The 15,285-nt window shown below is 33.7% G+C and overlaps 1 protein-coding gene across 2 annotated transcripts in view; it reads right to left on the bottom strand.

Moving 5' to 3' along the window:
* LOC306861398 (pleiotrophin-A-like) overlaps nucleotides 1-15,285 on the bottom strand; it is a 45,332-nt gene that overhangs the window by 18,825 nt on the left and 11,222 nt on the right. Inside the window, exon 1 of one of the 2 annotated variants that reach the window (XM_079403624.1) lies at nucleotides 13,713-13,889. The exons of the other annotated variant lie outside the window; for it this stretch is intronic. The gene's annotated coding sequence lies outside the window, so the exon portion shown is untranslated. Of the gene's footprint in view, nucleotides 1-13,712; nucleotides 13,890-15,285 lie in introns of those variants that run through there. 2 annotated transcript variants of the gene reach the window in all.

Raw genomic sequence — 15,285 nt, 5'->3', positions numbered from 1 at the left:
CAGCATTATTTAGACGTTACGTGTTGGATTGTCTTGTGAGTTTTTCTCGGGCTGATGACAGATGGTGCATTTGGAAGCAGGTGCGTGAACAAAGCAATTACATCCAAAATAGAGCAACTGCTCCATCATTAACACCCCCACCCACATCGCTCACCTCTTCATCTTTAAAACACGGCCTGCGTTCGGGGCTTCTGAAAGTTTTATTTTGGTAATGTAAAATGATTCATGCCCATCCCAGTAGTGTTCATCAGTTAATAGAGAACAAAGCGAGAAGTAAACTGGCAAACACAAGGCCGATTTAGACACCTGCACTAGATGAGTATTCACACCTGTACTCGAGAACACCTGTGTTTATGTTTATTCAGTGTTTATTCCAGCTGCACTTCAGTGTTTTATATGCTAGATAAATATGAAATCACTCAACAATCGTTCGCTAATTCACTACACAATATTTGGCAAATTTTCTAAATATTTTAATTAGACTTTATTTTTAAATTTTCTGCTTTCGTTTTAATATCTGTTTGAAGTTTTCATAATTTGTTGTCATTTTTATTAGTTTTTTTATTAATGTCTATGTTTTTTATTTTAGTTTATTTAGTTTTAGTACATTAAGTTACAATAAAATGAGAAATGTTTCATTGGCAGCTAGTAAAAAAAATATATATATATATATAATTTCAGTTAATGTTTATTTTATTTTAAGTAATGTTTTTTTATGGTTTTAGTTTCAGGTTAACAATAATTACATAACCATTTAGTCTTAAATTACAGATAAATAATATTACAAATTCGACAGTTTATAATAAATTGGATTTAAAACTTGGATCAGTTTTAAAGATTTTTTTTTCAGACAACAACAACAAAAACTAAATTAATCTGAGTCAGATACTGCATAAAAATAACATTTCTGCTGCCTATTTAAACTCTTTTTGCACGGCTACATTTGTACTGGTAGCGTACAAATATTAGTATCATTGAAAAAATATTTTTAATAATTGTTATTAATATTTTGGATTTGTTTTAGTAATTTTGTTGATTGTTTTTGTCATGATTTTTTTATTCATTTTTAGATATATACCAGTTTTGCTTATTTTAATTTCAGTTATTTTAAACAAGTTAAAATAAAAATGACATGTCTTTGCAACTGCTAGTAACTAGTGTGTGTGTGTGAGAATGTATGTATATATATATATATATATATATATATATATATTAGTGCTGTCAAACGATTAATCGCATCCAAAATAAAAGCTTTTGTTTACATAATATATGTGTGTGTACTGTGTATATTTACACACACAAACATATATATATATATATATATATATATATACACACATATATACATATACATACATATATATATATATATATATATATATATATATATATATAATGGCACAGCTCCCTCTGCAGGCGCAGTAAGTCCCTAAAGGACCAGAAAGAGTCGCCTGTCTGTTTTTAACATATTATATCCATAGCAACGCTGAAGGCGAGGATTTTAGGAGTAAACGCTGAGGTCTCTCAGACAGTTTCCTCAAATCAAGCAGAAACAGTCGGCGTATAGACCAACATTGTTCACAAACCCACAACCTACGAAGAAACAAAGAGCAAGAGAAATGCAATTCCTGAAATTCAGAGAAATCCATCTCTTATTAGAGTTTACTGAGCTTGTCAGGCTTTCTACGGCTGTTCCTGACAGCTCTTATCAGCCTCTAGCCTACACACACACACACACACACAAACACACCTCCAGACGTAAGAGCTCGGCTCACCAGTATTTTTATGTTTGATTGCACTCAGAAACGTCAGAAGAGTTTTTCTCAACAGCCTCGGCATAGTTTTATTTAGCTCAATTAGCACTTAAACAATCTCAAAGTCTACAGTACCAACACACAAACACACACACCTGATAAACTTGTATGCCACAAAATTTACATCTGTTTATTGCAATAACATGAAAAATACTTGGAGAAAGTTATCTGGTATGTGCACAAAACATGGTATTAACGTGGTATATTTGCATCATTGATTATATTACTATCTCATACAGTGAAGCTGCAATCTCTATTATGCACTATAAATAAAAGCTGACTTTAGACTGCAGGGCGAGGAACTAGTATGCAACGTGTGTGACAAATAAAAGAAAGCTGAACCTTGATCAATCATTGTACAGGTCAAAAAAACATGAAAGGGGCATGTCCAAACTCTTCTAAACAAAACAAGAATCTGTAATGATTTCACTGGTTATTTTGGTAATTGTCTTGGTTAAATGGAAACTATAATGGTCTCTACTGGTAATTTCTTGCTTTCTGTTGGTGGCAAATTAAAACCATTAAATCCTTATGGAATATGGCCTAAAACACACTACTGGACAGGGCTGCCAGGTCTGAGTAACAAAACCAGCCCAAAGGCCAATCAAAAACATCCCAAAACAAGCGCAAATACCCTATCCACATCCAAACCCAACACATGCCACTCACATACCCAAAATGCATTTTACATACATTTTACACTTTATCACTAATAATAGTCATTAATAATAATAAAGGAACTCAAATGCCACAAAACTCACAATCTAGCAGTTTTATCATTGGTAGAATGTAAAATATTTCAATACACACATTTCAGTCAATTACTATTTATGCAAACGGTCAAATCTTTAACCTGCAGAAAAATAACATTTACAAGTATCCCAATTCTGCAGTAAAAGTGCAAACATGGCAACATGCTACTGGAAACCATCAATGGGTGTAATGCATTACTAGGAAATGAATTACTGTAATTGAATTTTACTGTAATTGGAGTAAGGGATTACTCTGAATTTTTCTGTAATTTAATTTCAGTTATTTCTGATGTAATTGCATTAAATATTGTATAGATTCCTGAACAATTCAATAGTGAATTCAACATTAAAATTTGGCATCTAATATAAAAATGTATGTGTTTAAGGAAAACTTCTCCCCTTAAATACTGGTCAGTTCAAGAATAATTTATGTAAATGTATATTATTTATTTGAAATAATTAAAAGAGCAGTTTAGTGTCTATCCTTGTATTGTTCAAGGGATTTAGAAAGTAATAAGTAATGCAATACTTTTGAGACAGTAATTTAATTACACAGTCAAAGATGTAATTAGTATCTAGTAATGAATTTATTTTTTACAGTAACTTACCAAACACTGGAAACAAATTTTTAAATCTATTTTTAATAATTAGTAGCAATAATTCTTCATTATTTATTTTAAAATTTTGTATTATTTTATTTATTTATTTATTACTATAATTATTTATTTATTTATTTAAACAATTTCTATATTTTCAATTTAATTTTTTTTTTTTTTTTTTTTGTAATACAATTTTTTTTCCCTAAATTTTTACAGACACCCTACCAAATGTCTATCCTTGTGTTGTTCCCCAACACTGGATGGTTAACAGCTTTAAAGTTTAAAAGTAGACTGTTTGTAATGATAATTGTAGTGGAAACCATCTGTGATGCTTCGATTGTTTTTTTCCGTTTCCCTCTGCTAGTTTTCTACCCCGCTGTTGTTTGGGATGCTGGACTCTCACAGTCAGCCATATATTAACGGAGGAGTTGTGTTATTTTTGGTCAGCACTTGGAGAGTGTGAAGCAGAAGAAAGCAAGCGACATAAAGGGAGAGAAGGAGTGGGTGGGCTCTTTAAAGAACAGCGTGCTCTGTGAACACACACACACACACACACGGTGAGGCCGAGGTCGCTGCTCTTATCCCACAGCAGCGTCTTCTAACTTCATCTAACAGAGAGAGAGGTGTGTGGAGAGAGCGGGCGGAACGGTGGGCGGCGGCGCTGACCCAACTCCTGACCGCCGCGATTCATCTCCTGCTTTATTTACAGACCTGTGCTTGTTTGTGAACGGCTACAGTCGAGTTTAGTAGGTGGACGCGTCCCCGATTAAACTTTCCAAAAGCCCTCCTCTTCCTCGCCGTCTGTTTGTGAAGATATCAGCCAACACAGCTCCACTTTAATCCCGACGAGAGGATGAGATCTTATAATCGCTCAGATTAGCCACACCATCCGTCGCAACGCTTTTTAAAACCAACTAAAAATGCACAGTGACGTCAAGACCCAGAAATGGACATTTTGCCATCATTTACTCACCCTGTAGTATAGTGTGTTTTTCTGAGGAACCCAAATGGATAGTATTTACAATACAATGATTCATGCTCTACATTCATGTGTGAAAGGAACGCTCATTAAAAGTCATTATATGCTAAAAATCTACACTAATGCTCGGGTCCTTTAATCTCGAATGACTTTGAATATATCTAGAACATGGGTTTCAATCTTTTAGATGCCATGGACCCCAATATGATTAGCTTCGTGCAAGTGACCCCATCCAAAAATATATAAGAAATCTATATATTCTCATGTATAAAGATCCAATTTATACTGTGAAAATTAGTATTATTGTGTAAAATTATATTTGAGAATTTTTAGTATTTATTATATTATTTTCTACCAAGTAAAGTACTGTAGTGTTATCTGCATTATTTAAATCCATTTTTATATATATATTTTGTTTATATAGTATATATATATATATATATTGTTTGAATGTATTTTTAGTATTTATGTTAATCACATTTTTTCTTTTTTTCAATTTAATTCTTCAGCAATTATTAATTTTAAACTTCTCTCACATTTGTCTATTTCATTTTTTTTAAATATATTTTATGAAATATATTTTTGCATTTATTTATTTTAATCAAATTTTGTACTTTTTTTATTTACAGTTTTTCTATACATTTTTCTATGGATCCACTAGCAAAAACCCCAAGGTAGAATACTCCATACTTTTCTAACATTTACTTATATATTTTAACCAAATAAAAAAATATATTATTTATTTAAATCATTTCTTTGTATTTATTTATTTGAATCTATTTTTTTATATAATTTTCATTATTTATATATATATATATATATATATATATATATATATATATATATATATATATATATATATATATATATATATATATATATATATATATATATATATATATATATATATATAAATAATTTTTTATTTATTTTTTTACAGTTTTTCTCAACTGTAAAAAAAAAATATATATATGGACTATTTTTATTCTATTCAATAAATTCAATTGTCCTTTTTGTATCTTGAAGCTGAATTCGAACTGTTGTTGTGTGGAGAACAGCAACTCCGAACGTCTTTCGTGTCCACCGCAGACACAAATGACGACAGAAACTTGGCTGACCTCTTCCTTCAGCCACAAACCATCAATCATAAACTGTTTACGTGCTCCAGGTATTGATGATACAAAAGCCCATTAAATCAATACACAAACTGATTGGGTATAATCCATAATTTCCCCGGAGCATCAGCCGGACCCTCATCTCACGTCCCCGGCTTCTTTAATTGGGTGTCAGCTGTAATGACTCGAGGGCCTCGGAGAGGTTTGTGCGAAAAGACAGAGACAATAAAAATAAATGTGGGCCGCAACAGAGCAGCGTCTCTATTATTATCTGTGTTCACTACAGAGGCTCTTAAGATGAGATGTGCATTACGTGTGCGTGAGTCAGCCGGGCCACAACACCCCTATTAAACACTTATTCTGGCCCACTGCGTCGACCATTAGCGCACGGCAGCCTATTAGCGCTGAGATTACACACGCTCTGTCCACCCCTGTCCACCCCCCATACGGACCGCATTCCCTCTACATAATGATCTCATGCACACACACACACACACACACACACAGTCAGCTGCTTTCAGAAAACTCACTGTTTCGCCCACCTACACACTCTTAAAAATACAGATCTTTATTAGAGTCAATGCAGTCATTAAGAGCCTGCAACATCCACATGAATCGTTCCAATTCACAATAGTGGAAAAAGGTTCTTTAGATGATTAAAATCTTCTTCAAACTAAGAAAAAATGGTTCTTTTGATCACTAAAAGATTCTTAGGGGAACCAAAAATGGTTCTTCTGTGGCAAAAATTCTAGTTTTGAACCTTATTTTTTAAATTTACAAAGCACCAATAAAAATAATATTTTATATGTGTAAAATATTATTTGGAGAATTATTCTAGTACATTACATTATACTCATTGCAGTACTGTATTGTCAATGGTATAATTTATTTACTTTTTTTAAATTATTTCTTAATATTTATTTAAATCAAATGTTATTTATTTATTTTACTCTATTGTTTTTCCTTTTTTCTTAACACTGTTTTCCTCTCTTTTTTTTCCACGGACCCCCTGAACTAATTAATATATATATATATATATATATATATATATATATATATATATATATATATATATATATATATATATATATATATATATATATATATATATATATATATATATACACACATTATAATTATTCTATACATTTATTTCACTCAAATTTGTATTATTTATTTGTTTATTTAAATCTATTTTTAATATCTATTTATTTAATCTAACTTTTCATTACTTATTTATTTATTTTAATCTTTTTTTTTTTTACATTTATTTAAAAATGATTTTGTTTTAAATTTATTTTTAAAAATACTTAATGTTTTTTTTTTTGTAGATTTTTCCAAAGACCCCCTAGCAAAAAAACCTGAACTAGAATAGGCTATTTATATTTATTTATTTGCTTGTTTATTTATTTATTTAAATCTAATTTTTATTATATAATTTAATAGTTAAAATAGTTTAAATTTTTACTTTTCTAACAATATTTAGAATCTAGATCTAGATTTTTTCAGAGACCCCCTAGCAACAACAACAACAAGCCTGCGCTAGAACTGTGGTTCCCAACCTTTTTTTCCAGGGGACCCCTATTTTAACATTCAGTTTTTTCACCGACCCCCATAACATGTATAACATATTAAAAAAAAAGTTTTGACAAAAAAATGATAAACCTTACATTTCATACTTAAAACCATTTATAAGAAAAGAGATGAGTCAAAATGATGAATGATTATAGGTGATTATATTATTTTATCAGATTTTTAGAACAATAGGTAATTTTCATCAACCGGTTAAAATTTCCAACATAAAAAATTTGGTCTGATTTTTGCGTTGATTTGAACAATAACGGGAAACAGGCCAAAGTGGGCGAAGATAAAAATCTGTCATTATTTTATCTTTCTTATTAAAAAATAAGGCCAAAAATACACATTACAAATACACATAATATACAAATAAAACAAACAGTGCTTCATTTTCAGGTACAATAGGTGTATTTAGCAGAGCATTCAATTAAATTATTATAGAAATGAACAAATATAAAAGTAAAACTACATAGACTGATTCCTAAAGCAACTGCATTCACGTTATTCAGTCAAGAATAGTGAGTGATTTTGTTGTTTTATTAACGTTAAAGGAATAGTTACCCCAAAAATAAAAATTCTGTTATGTGTCATAATGTTTTATTTTGATACCACCGTTTTACTCAAAAGTTGTTTTAAACCTGAATGAGTTTCTTTCTTCTGCTGAACATAAATGCTATTTTGAAGAAGGTGGAAAACCAACCAGTTGCTGGTCCACAGTGACTTCCATAGGATTTTTTCCTACCAGCAACCGTTTGGTTACCCTCATTCTTCAAAATATCTTATTTTGGGTTCAGCACAAGAAAGAAATGAATACAGGTTTGGGGCAAAATGTGAGTGAGTAAATAATGACAGAAATTAAATTGTAGGGTGAACTATCCCTTTAATGACAGTGGCAGCATGTTCAGTACTGTCCCTTTAAGACCTGCACGCATCTACAGACACGTATCCATTTTTCTCTCAACGGTTTACTTTCATTTTAGAGATAACCAACCTTGTGTGTTTTGACCGTATTAGCGGAAAAGATTTCAATGCGCACGCGAATGAAACATTTAACTTTGCATGCAAATAATGTACTTTTGCGATTTTGCGAAAGTGTGTTTGGCGACCCCTTGTAAATCTTTAGCGATCCCTAGGTTGGGAACCACTGCGCTAGAATACAAATTGTAAGAGTTATTTATTACTCTAATTTTATGATCTCTTTGGATCTGTTGGAGAACAAAACACCTCAACGGTTCCAATGCACTGAACTCTTACCAACAACAATGAATCAGATTTTGAGCACTGAACGTCAGTTTGAGCCAACAGCCGCTGGAAATCTGGCATACGAGGCTGAGAAATGTTGCTCTTGAACACCGGCAAAACACATCCAACATCTCAGCGAAAAACAAATGAAAGTTTTCCTAAAGCGGACTGTGTCATGGGGAAAATGAAAACATGCTCGCGCCACAGATCGATAGCGCTTTCTCTCCATCACTGTGATCAACAACATCAGCTTTAATAATCCAGTTTGCAACACACTTTCCATCTCTCTCCAGCTGTTAACAGGTCTGGATCGATCCGATCTGATCTTATTATTAGTAAGTGCTGTTTGTCTCTTTCTTAGGTCATTTTTAAGGTATTCGAGTCTCACGGCTTCTTTAATTAATATTTCTCACAGCCAGCGTTGAGATGTCGAGTGTAAAGAGAGATGTCAAGGTCTCAAACGGTGCTCAGGTTGTCCACAACTATTATTCTTATTGTGGATGATTCATAAAAAATCTTGTATCAAAAAATAAACATAAAATTGATCGACTGTGACGACTTTCATTTTCAGCTGACATCATCGAGCCCTCATATAAGCCCCGCCCCTTCATGTGTAACACACACTTTTTGTTATCCAATCCAATCACTGAATTAACCACTTTCTATAGTATTTTCTTATCATAATACTACTGTGTTAGAGGATTTATTTACTTGTTTATAATATTTAGTATTTAATACAATTTTATTTATTTGTTTGTTTTAATCTAATTTATCATTATTTATTATTATATTTATTTATTAATATTTTTATTAATTTTAATATATATTTTCAACTATTTTTTATTTTATTTTATTATTTTTTTAACCACTGTTTTCTCAAAAAAAAATCACAGACCTTTGAACTAGAATACAAGTCGCATGGGCAATTTATATATATGTGTGTGTTTATTTAAACCTATTGGGCAATTTTTTAAATATATATATGTTTATTTAAACCTATTTTAAATTTAATTTTCAGTATTTATTTATGTTAATACATTTTCTATTTCATTTTTTATTATTTATATATCTTTAGATTTTTTTACAATGCCTTATTTCCTCTTCTTCCAGAGAACTGCAAGCAAAGGCCCAGTACTGGAATACAAGTTGTATGGACAATTTTTTATTTTTGGAGTTTGATGCTGATATCATCTATCCTTCATTCAAGCCCTGCCCCTCCATATGTAACACCCACCTTTCAGGATCCAGTCAATCACTGGAGGATAAAGGGCTCTACTTTTTTATTTATCACTGAACATCCTGCTTTCCTCAGAAGTATATCCGATCACTGAAGGAAAACACACAGGTTCCCTGAGCTTTGAGAGACCTAAACCGTTCCTCTGGGAATGGATTTGCAGAATCTGTAGAAGTGATTTACCACAAACCAACAAGACCCAGAAAAAGAGATGATATAAAAAGATAATGTTTTCAATAAAACATAACACGTCGTGCTGAACTGCTCTTCTGTGGCACTATAGCATCACCAAATGGATCGGGTTTCAGAAACACTTGTCTGTCATTGGTCAGATAAAGAAATAGCCCCGCCCACAACCACACCACTGGCTGAATTAATGTTTTTTATGGTCTTAGTTAACTATAATAACATTGGTCATAGACAGTATATTGCATCTTAAGTGATTTGAGACAGTATTTTAACATAAAAATGTGCATATTTTGAATAATTTCCTGATGTTTCTAGCCTTTCACGTTGGGATAATTTCCTCATGGTATCTGTTTTGAACAGAACTAATGTGTGTTCATTAACAGCCATTGAGTCACTCAGTCTGTCAATCACTCCACTTACTTCACTGCTTCTTTTCTTTCAGTCTCGGGTGACTTCATACTGAGAGACAATCATCTCACTTCATTAGACAAACACAAACAACCCAGCACTCCCGCAGGGGCCGGGAAGGAGTCGCAGACAAACAGAACGACAGACAGAGCAAGAGGGAGAGACAGCCGGGTGATCCAGGTGAGACGAACGCTCTGATCTGATCGCGTGCAGATCAATAATCACCTGCCAGACACTCTGTGCTTTACAGCGAAGGGGTGCATGCTGGGAAAAGCAGTTTCACGGATTAACTGATCATTATTTTCAAGCAAAAGCGGTCATTCAGTCGCTCTCGGGGGAGAAAACAGCCAATCAGAGGCTGGCAGAGTTTGGACGCTATGAAAACACAATGTCTTTCACTATAAGAGCCAATGGACGGTCAGCTCTGAATGACCCGCGGCCGGCATCAGCATTAGTTCTGCTGGACCTGAGCTCAGATCTATCAGTATGAAAGATCCCAGTCATCTCAGATAAACAATCCACATCTACAAACCAATGAGCCAAAGGACGATTGCATTTTATTTCCAAGATAAAGGCCCATTCACACCAGGAGCCATAACTATAACTAGAAAATCTATTATAATTGATGTTGGAAACTAATTTTTTTGTTTTAAAAAAAATCAAGGAGTGTTTAAATTGATCAAAAGTGACAGTAAAATATTTATAATGTAACAAAAGATTTCTGCTTCAAATAAATGCTGTTCTTTTGAAGTTTCTATTCATCAAAGAATCCTGAAAACATTGTTTCCATAAATTCAGCCTTGCATCACAGGAATAAATTACATTTTAAAGTATATTCAGATAGAAAATAGTTCTTTTAAATTATAATAATATTACAGAATTTTGGATCAAATAATTCAGCCTCGGTGAGCTCTTTCAGAAACTATTAAACTCATTCCACACTTCAGTAGTGCATCGTCAAAACTAAGAATAAAACTTGTGTAACCACCATGCTTGTTTCGTAACACCATCAGTAACATCCTCATTCGGTCAATCAAGTCAATGGAATCACGTCAGTTCAGACAGAGGTCTGTATATTCCCCACGGGACCAATCTGGTGGAAAGGGATCAGAGAGTGTGTGTGTTTCCATGGAACATCCTTCTGAGAATTCAAACTCTGTGTGTGTGTGTGTGTGTGTGTGTTCCTTACACAAGCAAGCAAGGCTGTTATTCTCCATCGGCCTCCTGCACCTTAGTGACCCAATGTATGAGAAAGTGGCCTCAAGCTGCTTGAATGAAAAGAGGGAATCGAACAGAACAGACACAGAAATGCAACAACCCCCCTGCACCTCTACCCAGCATGCTTTTGTGTTTGGATGTGTATATAACCACCAGTTCCCACATAGTCGACCAGACCCACGGGAGATTAATCTCCACTGACAACGTGAGCTGATCTCACACTCTCCAAATAAAGCTTCCAAACAAGAGTTTTCGCAGCGATGACATTGAAGAACCATTTCAGGTTCCTCAGTTCTTATTAAAAAGAATAATTTTGTCTTAGTGCAAAGAAGTATGAAATCTTATTTCCACCATGGCATTAAAAATAAATTAAAAAGGTACATATGATTTTTTTCATCTCACAATTCTGACTTTTTCCCCTCGCCATTGTGAGAACTCGCAATACTTAGAAATAAATGAAAGAGATTAAAACTCTCAAATTCTGAGAAAAAAAGTCCAAACTGGGAGATATCCTCACAATTCTGAGAGAAGTCAAAATTGTGAGATATAAAGTCGCAAATTCTGGGAAAAACGACTGAATTGTAAGATATAAACTCGCAATTCAGAGAAAAAAACCGTCTAATTTAAGATATATACTACACTGTAAAAAATCAAAAGTGGAGAAAACTTAAAAGATTAAGGCAACCAGCTTCAGGAGATTTGAGTTCTCAAACTTTTAAACTTTTAAGTTTTCTCAACTTTTGATTTAGATTTTTTTTAAAGTGTAACAATTCTGAGAAAAAAAAGACTTGTGAGAATTGTAAGATATAAACTTCAGTTTTTGAGAAAAAAGTTCAAACTGGGAGATTTCTTCACAATTCTGAGCAAAAAAAGCCTGAAATTTAAGATAAAAACTCGCAATTCTGTGAAAAGAGTCAAAATTGTGAGATTTAAAGTCACAATGGCATTATTTTTTGTTTTGTGGCAGAAATAACTAAAGAATACTAAAGAAACTTCCATACTAAAGAAACTTTTCCCACTATAAAGAACCCTTTGTGGAATGGAAAGATTCCATGGATGTTAAAGGTTCTTTATGGAACCATCAAGAATAAATAACCTTTATTATTTCATTAGCGCCTCGCTATGTGCTGAACATAAAGAAACCGAGGGAATGTTCCAGGTTAACCTCCATCAAAGCCTCCATTACAGAATAAAACAACAGTGACTCACGTCTCCTTATAATTGAGTCATAACTTGGCCTGGAAGTGAGAGAAGGCTGGCAAGAGACTGTCGGCCGGTGGCTGTTCATCTGAGCAGGACTCGTTCTGATAGGTTAACCGATAACTATGGCAACAGCAGCGGCGTTGAGGCCCGATGCTCGGAGCTCGCAGGGTCACACGGCACCCCGCTTATTCTCATTCCAGTCAGGAACGACCCACTTCACACACCACCCTGGGAAAAAACGGCCTCTCTAAAACACACACACACACACGCTCTATACGTGGAAGTCTGAATGCAGACGATACACCCACACACACAAGGCACTCTCAAAAGAAGACGTAAGCTGCTGAGGTTTTCACCTGTCACTGTGAGGAGAGGAGGAGCATGAGATGTATGTTGATAAGGAAGAAGGTTTAGCTGCTTTGGCTTGATCTCTCTCTCTCTCTCCTGTCGTCCCAGAGGGGATGTTCCCACACAGATGTGGGCCGGACAGATAAAAGGTGGACCGCGGCGAACCCGTTTAAATGCTTTTCTAAGGAAAAGCTTTGAAGTTTAAACAGGAAATGCATGCTTTCCTTCATGACAATGTCATTTACATCATCCCATCCGAGACGTAAAGAAAAACACGAAATCTCACGAAACATGCCAGATTCCAAACTCATTGTTTTCAAACATTCCCAAATGATCATCACTTTGATGTGAAAATATATATTGTATATATTTAAAGCACTATATAATATTAAATATTTAAATTTAAAAACAAAATTTAAAACATTATAATATGTATATTATGTATATATTACTGTAATACAAAAGAAATGACAATATTACAGTAATAAGAATTTAATGAAAATCAACATTCAGAATGCATGTAATACCATAAAACATAAAAATAGGCTTTTTTTATGCAAACTATAATTCTTTTGGTTTTGAGGTGAAATGTCACTTGGACATTTTCTTGAGATTGTGCCCATAACCTTCAGTCGTGTTCTCCAACCAGAGCAGAAACACTTAGGAAAAACTTTAACTTGCATTATTTTTTATTTCGCCAACCAGAGGTCACAAGCCTCCGCTGACCCCAGAACCGCTGCCACAGAAGAGATTTCTCACGCTTTAAACCCTGACAGCAGAATGACACGCTTTAAGACACCCATCGCCGTCGCTACACAGGCCTCAGAAACAGCGTCATCTCAGCCTTTTATCCTCCGGAGCGCTTCAGAAATAACCAGAGAGCGGGATCTGAGGAGACATTTGCTCAAGCTTTCTCCAAGAAAACACAGAAATCTCTTTCTGAGACCTTGTTTGGCTTTAAACGAGCGCAGAAGTGGTGAATTCAGCATTACGGCGGCTCTGAGCTTCAAGACGGAGGTTTAAAGTTACGTACCTGTAGTCTGAGGAATAGTTTGCTGTTTCTCTTCCTAATTCCACCTGTTTGCACTCTTTGTTTTTCTTTTGATCCTCCTGTCTCTCTCTCTCTCTAGCTTTCTATTTCCACCGCAGAGCCGTGCTAATGGTATCTGTGAGAGCGACAGACTGAGTGCATATGTGTGTGTGTGTGTGTGTGTGTGTGTGTGTGTGGAGGGAGGGATTGTTTGTGTATTTGCCGCGAGCTGAAAGCCCAGCTGACTCGTGATCACACTCTCATTAATACAAGGTCATTCCAGGAACGAGAGAGAAAGAGATGCTGAGAGAGAGAGAGCTGTCTGTCAGTCAGACGAGGATAAAAGTATGAAAGGAAACAGAATATATTCTGTCTGCTGCGTGAAATTAAACTCCAGCACCTTTCACTGGATGAAGTTCCCTCGAAACACTGTAGTAAAGCGAAGTCTGGTGTAAATGCATTTCTTTCAGTTTACTCTGGTACAAATAAATCAAGTCTTCTGTCTGAAAACAGGCCAACAGCAGCACTCCAACACCTGCCAGCGGTCTCAAACCCATCCACACACACACACACACACACGATATAACTAATCTCAGCACACAAGAGAGCTACTGATGTCTTACAGCAGTTTGGTTAGTTTAATGTGTTTTCTGCAGACACACGGCCGATCTTAACGGCCGATATATATATATATATATATATATATATATATATATATATATATATATATATATATATATATATATATATATATATATATATATATATATATATATATATATATATTTTTTTTTTTTTTTTTTTTTTTTTTTTTTTTTTTTCTTTAAATGGAACAATTCATTTAACTTTTAGACAGAATTTACAAAACAAAAATGCATATGTGACTCTGGACCACAAAACCAGTCATAAGAGTCAATTTTTCGAAATTGAGATTTATACATCGTCTGAAAGCTGAATAAATAAGTTTGTTAAGATCGGACAATATTTGTCTGAGATACAACTATTTGAAAATCTGGAATCTGAGGGTGCAAAAAAATCTAAATATTGATAAAATCTCCTTTAAAGTTGTTCTTAGCCATGCATATTACTAATCAAAAATTAAGTTTTGATATATTTACAGTAGGAAATTTACTAAATATCTTCATGGAACATGATCTTTACTTAATATCCTAATGATTTTTGGCATAAAAGAAAAATGTATAATTTTGACTCATACAATGTATTTTTGGCGATTGCTACAAATATACCCCAGCGACTTAAGACTGCTTTTGTGCTCCAGGGACACATATGTGTTTTATGTTATCATATTTGATACATCATTCTTTTATGGCTCATACAGCATGATATAATGAAAATATAGAGGAAAAACACCTCAATTTAATTCATTATTATACATAAAAATAAATCTAAGACGCACTGATTTTTCTACAAAATGATTGATGGAGAATCAAGTAAAGCTGAGCTTTCAGTCCAGTAAGAGTTCATCTGGAAATATTACTACAGTTATTCTCAAGTTTCTTTGATAAAAATTTGATTTGACAGCAAAAAACATGTGAAGCACAAGCTGTACGTTTGT

Source organism: Barbus barbus (genome assembly GCF_936440315.1).
Source record: "Barbus barbus genome assembly, chromosome: 42".
Lineage (NCBI taxonomy): Eukaryota > Metazoa > Chordata > Actinopteri > Cypriniformes > Cyprinidae > Barbus > Barbus barbus.
This window is presented reverse-complemented; position numbering and strand designations above follow the sequence as displayed.